The sequence below is a fragment of the Vitis vinifera genome, chromosome 7, assembly GCF_030704535.1.
Source record: "Vitis vinifera cultivar Pinot Noir 40024 chromosome 7, ASM3070453v1".
Taxonomy (NCBI): Eukaryota; Viridiplantae; Streptophyta; class Magnoliopsida; order Vitales; family Vitaceae; genus Vitis; species Vitis vinifera.
The window spans coordinates 17,469,458-17,475,252 of NC_081811.1; the positions used below are offsets into that span (position 1 = coordinate 17,469,458).

Consider the following 5,795-nt stretch of genomic DNA (forward strand, 5'->3'; position numbering starts at 1 on the left):
GCTTTTTATCTCAAAAAAAAAAAATTATCATAGAAATAATAAAAAATAAAATTTTAAATTATTTAATTTCTATATCAAAATTATAAAATAAATAAAATTATTTAAAATAGCATATAAAAAATATGCTAAGAAGCTTCCCCAAACATGAATTTTTGTTTATTTTAGAATTTTAAATAAGCTTAAATTATTGGAAATACCAGAAAGGAAAAGGTGGTTTTATACGAAACTTGAGTTGGATAAAAATACAACCACCACCGACAGAACATAAAAAAAAAAAAAAAAAAAGGAAAATGGGAAGGAAAGGGATTTACTGCAACTGAATCGTAATGATGGATCAAAAAGTGGCCGTCTCAATCTCCCTATTTTCCACACTTGAAAATAGGGAGACTGAAGAAATGAAGCAGTGATGAAACGGTGCCTTTTCATCCACTGGACTATCCCGCTTCTTCGCCCTCAGAATCCTCTTTGCCTCTGCCATGGCCTTCACTCTCTTCCTCTTCACCTCCCTCTTTCTTCTCGCCTTCGACACCGCCTCTTCCAATTACGACAATATGGTAATTCTCTCTCTAGATGTGGTTGAATTCTTCCTTCTGTTTAATTCCATATTTTGCTATTTAATTCAATTCAATTTGTTTGTGTTAAGGTTCATATGGATTCGGATCGACTCAGAGATCAGTGCTTGCAGTCAAATCCGATCCTCTGAAGCCGTGACTTGATCAGATCCGAAAACAGGCGGAGGATCACAAGTCTTTGGCACTGGCTTATGCGTCCTACGCTCGCAAGCTGAAGCTTGAGAACTCGAAGCTAGTTAGGGTTTTTACGGATCTCTCTCGGAAATGAACTTAATGGAGGATTTCTGTGATTGTAAATGTGCTTTAATTTATTAGTTCCAAATATTGGTTGGGGATTTGAAGGCGCGATATGAATTTCTGGTTCGAATGATGGCTGTGAATATTTTGAGAGCTTCCCATTTGGTTATATGTTATCTACAAGCTTAAAGGTTGCTGAATTTTAATTGCTTCAAGTGTAGAATTTCATGATGGAGACAAGGCTATGGTTGGAGAGAATGAGAATTTTTTTTTTTATTTGCTAAAAATGGAGTTCTATTCTTCCACTTATGCTTGCTGAAGCTAACCAAAACTTGCTGAATTTTTATTGCTGTTGGCGGATTCTTGGAGATTGAATTTTCAGTGGAGTTAAGGTGATGTTGTGGGCCAAATATGGTGGTTTTTATGGTGAGAATCTGGTGAGGAAATGTAGCCGAATTTCAATGCGTGTTTCAAAAGAGAATGTGGCAGAATTTTCAATGTTAAAGATGAATTTCGATGAGTGCATAAGGTGTATTGGCGGCTGAATTTTCAGTGGAGTTCAGGTGATATTGTGGGCCACATATGGTGAGAATTCGGTGAGGGAATGTAGCCAAATTTCAATGCGTGTTTCAATAGAGAATGTGGCTAAATTTTCAATATTAAAAAGATGAATTTCGGTGGCTGCATAAGGTGTATTGTCAGCTGAATTTTTAGTGGAGTTAAGGGGAAATTTTGGATGCATAATAAAGATTCTTATAGCTGAACATTAAGGAAGTTGTGGTTTCATATTGGAGAATTCTTGCAATTGTTTAAAGTGGATACAATATAGAAGCTTAATGGTTGAAAGTGGCAGCCATCAAATGGTTCTCTGGTGACTAAAATAACGTAGAATACATGGTTGCATGAGTGCCTGTTTTAGTGGGCAATGCTCTTGAATTTTTTATACCATTTTGAGCCGTGATGAAAGCTTGATTTTAATGGAGATTTCCATCACCTTTCAGTTGTAATGAAAGCTTGGATTTATGAAGAGATTGCAGCTACTTGATGCTTTGATCTAATGGAGTTTCAGCAGCACACTAGAGTTCCACCCATTCCTGCCAGCATCTCTCTACCCCAAGACTCACTCCCACATGGCTATGCATGGCCACCCTCCAGTGCATTACCCCAAAGGCCAAGTGTCATCCTCTTAATTCTTTATCTTTTGGTGTCAAAATTTAATTTTCAAAACTCCAATTTTCAAATAATTTTCAAAACTCCAGTTTTTTTTTTTATAATTTAATTTTCAAAACTTCAATTTTCAAATAATTTTAAAAACTCCAATTTTCAAATTTTCAAAACTCCATATTTTCAAATAATTTTACTTTCACTATGATTTTCAAATAATTTTAAGTCCTTTATTTTCTTCTTCCTTTCTTAGGGTTTAGAGTCATAAAAAATCATGTTATCAATAAAATTGTTACATTTTTTAATTATTTTTTTTGTTGTTTTTTAAGAGCTATTTTAAGAAATAATTATACAAACATGTACAATGATTAAAAATAAAACACTAAATATAAAAATCATTTTTAAAACATATTTAAAAATAGTAAAAGTAGGTCAAAAGCATTTTAGATTTATAAATAGACTTTTGTTTTATAAAAATCAAAGAACAATTTATTCTTAAAAACTATTTTTCATAATTGTTTTAAAAAACGGTTACCAAATAGACCCTAATTTTCTCATATTTGATTGTTCACCAAAAAATGCAAAAAAAAAAAAAGACAAATAAATATAATTAAAATTTAAAATTAGTTAGAAATTTGCGTGTTTTCAAATTATTTAATTTTTCTATCCTTAAAAATAAATTAATTGAATTTAAAATAGTATATAAAAATAATTTATTAATTCTAAATTTATTTATTTTTTATTTTCCTTTACTTTTCTTTTCTTATACTTTTCTTTTCTATTTTCTTTCCATTGTATTTTCCCTTAAATATTCTCATTAACAAACATAACCTAGGATTAAGTTAAAATTCTTATTGATTAATTAACTAAAATGGGTTTCTTAGGATTCAGTTAAATTTAGCACTAGTTATATTCCTAAATTGGAATTTTTTTAACTACCAGAAATGAAATATGGGCGATTGTGTATCATTTTAGTGCATTTTCCACTACTAGAAAAGTGAGTTTCCCACGATTATCAATGAATAGTGACGAGTCAGACTTGGAATTCATGAAGCCATGGGACACGAGGAATCCTTGAAGTTCATTATAGCATACCCTTATACATAGGACGGTCAATAGATCACCAAGTTGGTATTTTTTTTTTTAAAAAAAAAAAAAGAATTGAAAGGAGGACGAAAACTCTCTACTAGTAAAACTTAAGGTAGTCTAGTTCCCTTGGTTTGCCACATTCCACTCGAATATCGAACCAAAACTTCTCCAAATTCAATGAAATGTCCTGTGTCACCAACCAGAAACCTACCATCAATCGACTCTCATCCATCTCAAAGTCAAGGGCCAAGTCTTCTCTTTAATATTATCTCTTATATTTGTATTCTTATTTTCTTCATTTATTTCATGTTGTGTTTATTTTTCTAGGGGTTTAGGTTTTATGGATCTTTGATTCATTCAAGAGTGTGTGATTCTGTAATGAGTTTCTAAGAAAAAGGATGAACAATAAGAGAGGAGGAGAATGTTAGTTTGTTGTGGATTCAAAGTCGTTTGAAGTAGAGGTTTAGTGGGAAGATGGGGAACTTTTCTGATTCAGTTCCAGACTTGTCCTTACTGAAGCGGTAGGCGTCGAGGACCTGGAATCTGAGTGGTAATGTGAAGCTGGGGTGGTGCCCTCTTTCTCATGGATTTCGTTGAGGCTGTGGATATAGAGAAGGCGCTCTTCTTAGGCCCAAAGACTTTTGAAAATAAGTTATTGTAGTTGGATAGATGGGCTCCAGAGGCCAGATGCCATTGAAGTGGGGTGCATGCAAAGGACGTTTAGTTCAAGATTGTGGGGCTGCCCTTACATCTATGGTGTTCAGGTGTGGGGGGATGTCTTAGGTAGGGGACTGGGAAATAATGGGCAGTTGGGTAGGGACCAATAGGAGAGGGAATCTCACGCTGACTCCAGAGTGGGAGTCCTAGGCTCCTAGCTTTAGATGAGAAAGTTGACATAGGGGACATGTCATCTATGGATTGGGAAAAAAGAGGTAAGAGGGCTGGTCTTTGGTGGTTGTTGATCTTTCTGAAAAAGAAGATTTGGTCACGGTAGGAGGGGACGTTTGTAGTTGGATAGGACCTTAAAAGGCTGCTGGAGAAGAAAAGGTGGGTTAATTAGGCTCTTTTAGGGCTCAAGGCGAGGAGTGAGTAGCAGGAGGTGGGCTAGGGCCGTTCAGAGTTGGGTTTAAAGGAGCGGGCCTTGGGGTTAATTTGGAGGCCAAGGTAAGAAAAGTTGGGCCAAGAAAGGACCTTTGGTTTGTTTGGGGAGGGATTATTCTTTTGAGTAGGAGGCTGTTGGGCCTAGCCCAAGTAAATGGGCTGGGCAATTTTCACTTGTTGGGTTAGGGAACCAGGATGGCCCTCAGATTATGGGGCTTCTTTTAATAGAGACTCTTTGCAAAGAAGGTCGTTATGGTGCAGGGGCGAGATTGCGACTGGAGCTAAGGCGATGCAACCTTCGTAAATGAAGTTCAGTGGCCTGATCACGGACGGGGTCCTTTCGGTAGAGGTGGAAAGATTTCCAAGTGTCGTTTCTTCCCCTATCTTTTCTATGGAATTAAGGGTTGCCTCTTCTTCTTCTCCTCCTTCTGAGGGTGGGTTAGCTCTTGAGGAGAGGAGAGTGTTTTCTGAATTGTTGTCGAGGAGGAAGAGGGTGGGTCCGTTATGCATGGTTTTGGTGGATGGAACTTCTGTGGAGTGTTCTTATTTGGTAGTGAATGCGGATATCATTTCAATGGACGAGGAAGTCCAGCAACAGGGACAGAATGTTTGGGCATCCCCATGGAGGTGTACCAGATCATAAATGAAGATTAAAATTATCTCTTGGAATGTTGGGGGTTGAAAAACGGTGAGAAAGCAAACCCGGTTTGCTTGTAAGAAACAAAATACAGATGACGTCGACAGATTTAGTTAGGAGTTTGGGAGTAGACGGATTTTTAAAGAGAAAAAAGAAAAAAAAATGTATAATTGTATTTACTAGAGAAAAATACAAGGGAAGAGTAAGATTTAATTTTTTTTAATTAAAAAAAGGAAATTTATTCACTTTTAATACATGTTATCTAAAACACATGATTACTTATATATGGTGCTTGGTCAAGGAAAAACCAGAAAGGTTTTTGGTGTTACAAAATCGTGTGAGACACACTAGTTCATTTAATTAAAAAAAAAAAAACTTGCAATGAAAACGAAAAAAAGAAAGTGTTTAATCAAATTGATTAAAAAAAAAGGGACAAAGAATGAGTAAGACTTATCTTTTTTCTTCGTTAAAAAAAATTATTAACTGTTATCTAAAGCACATGACTATTTATGGTGTTTGGTATAAAAAATAAAATAAACTGAAAAGGTCCTTGGTCTTACAAAATTGTGTGGAACACACCACTTCATCTAATGAAAGAAACCAATTACTTGCAATGGAAAAAGATGAAAGAAAAAAAAATGTTTAATCAAATTGATTAGAAAAAAAGAGAAGGGAAGAGTGAGACTTATCTTTTTTAAAAATAACAAAAAAGAAATGTATTCACTTTATATACATATTGTCTAAAACATATGGCTACTTATGTTGTTTGATAAGGGAAAAACCAAAAGGTCTTTGGCTTTGCAAAACCGTGTGGAAAACATCACTTTATCTAATGAAATAAAATAATTTACGATGGAAAAGAAAGAAGGTAAAGAAAGTGTTTAATCTAATTGATTAGACAAAAGATAAGGGAAGAGTAAGACTTTTCTTTTTTTCTTTTTTTGTAAAAGAAATTTATTCATTTTAAATACATATTATCTATAAGTATATGACTA

The 5,795-nt window shown here is 34.6% G+C and overlaps 1 long non-coding RNA gene across 1 annotated transcript; it reads left to right on the forward strand.

Moving 5' to 3' along the window:
* The first annotated feature begins 222 nt into the window (after positions 1-222).
* On the forward strand, positions 223-1,112 carry LOC109121997 (uncharacterized). The gene is made up of 2 exons (XR_002029323.2): positions 223-554; positions 644-1,112. It is a non-coding gene; the product is annotated as an uncharacterized LOC109121997 (long non-coding RNA).
* Positions 1,113-5,795: the final 4,683 nt, after the last annotated feature.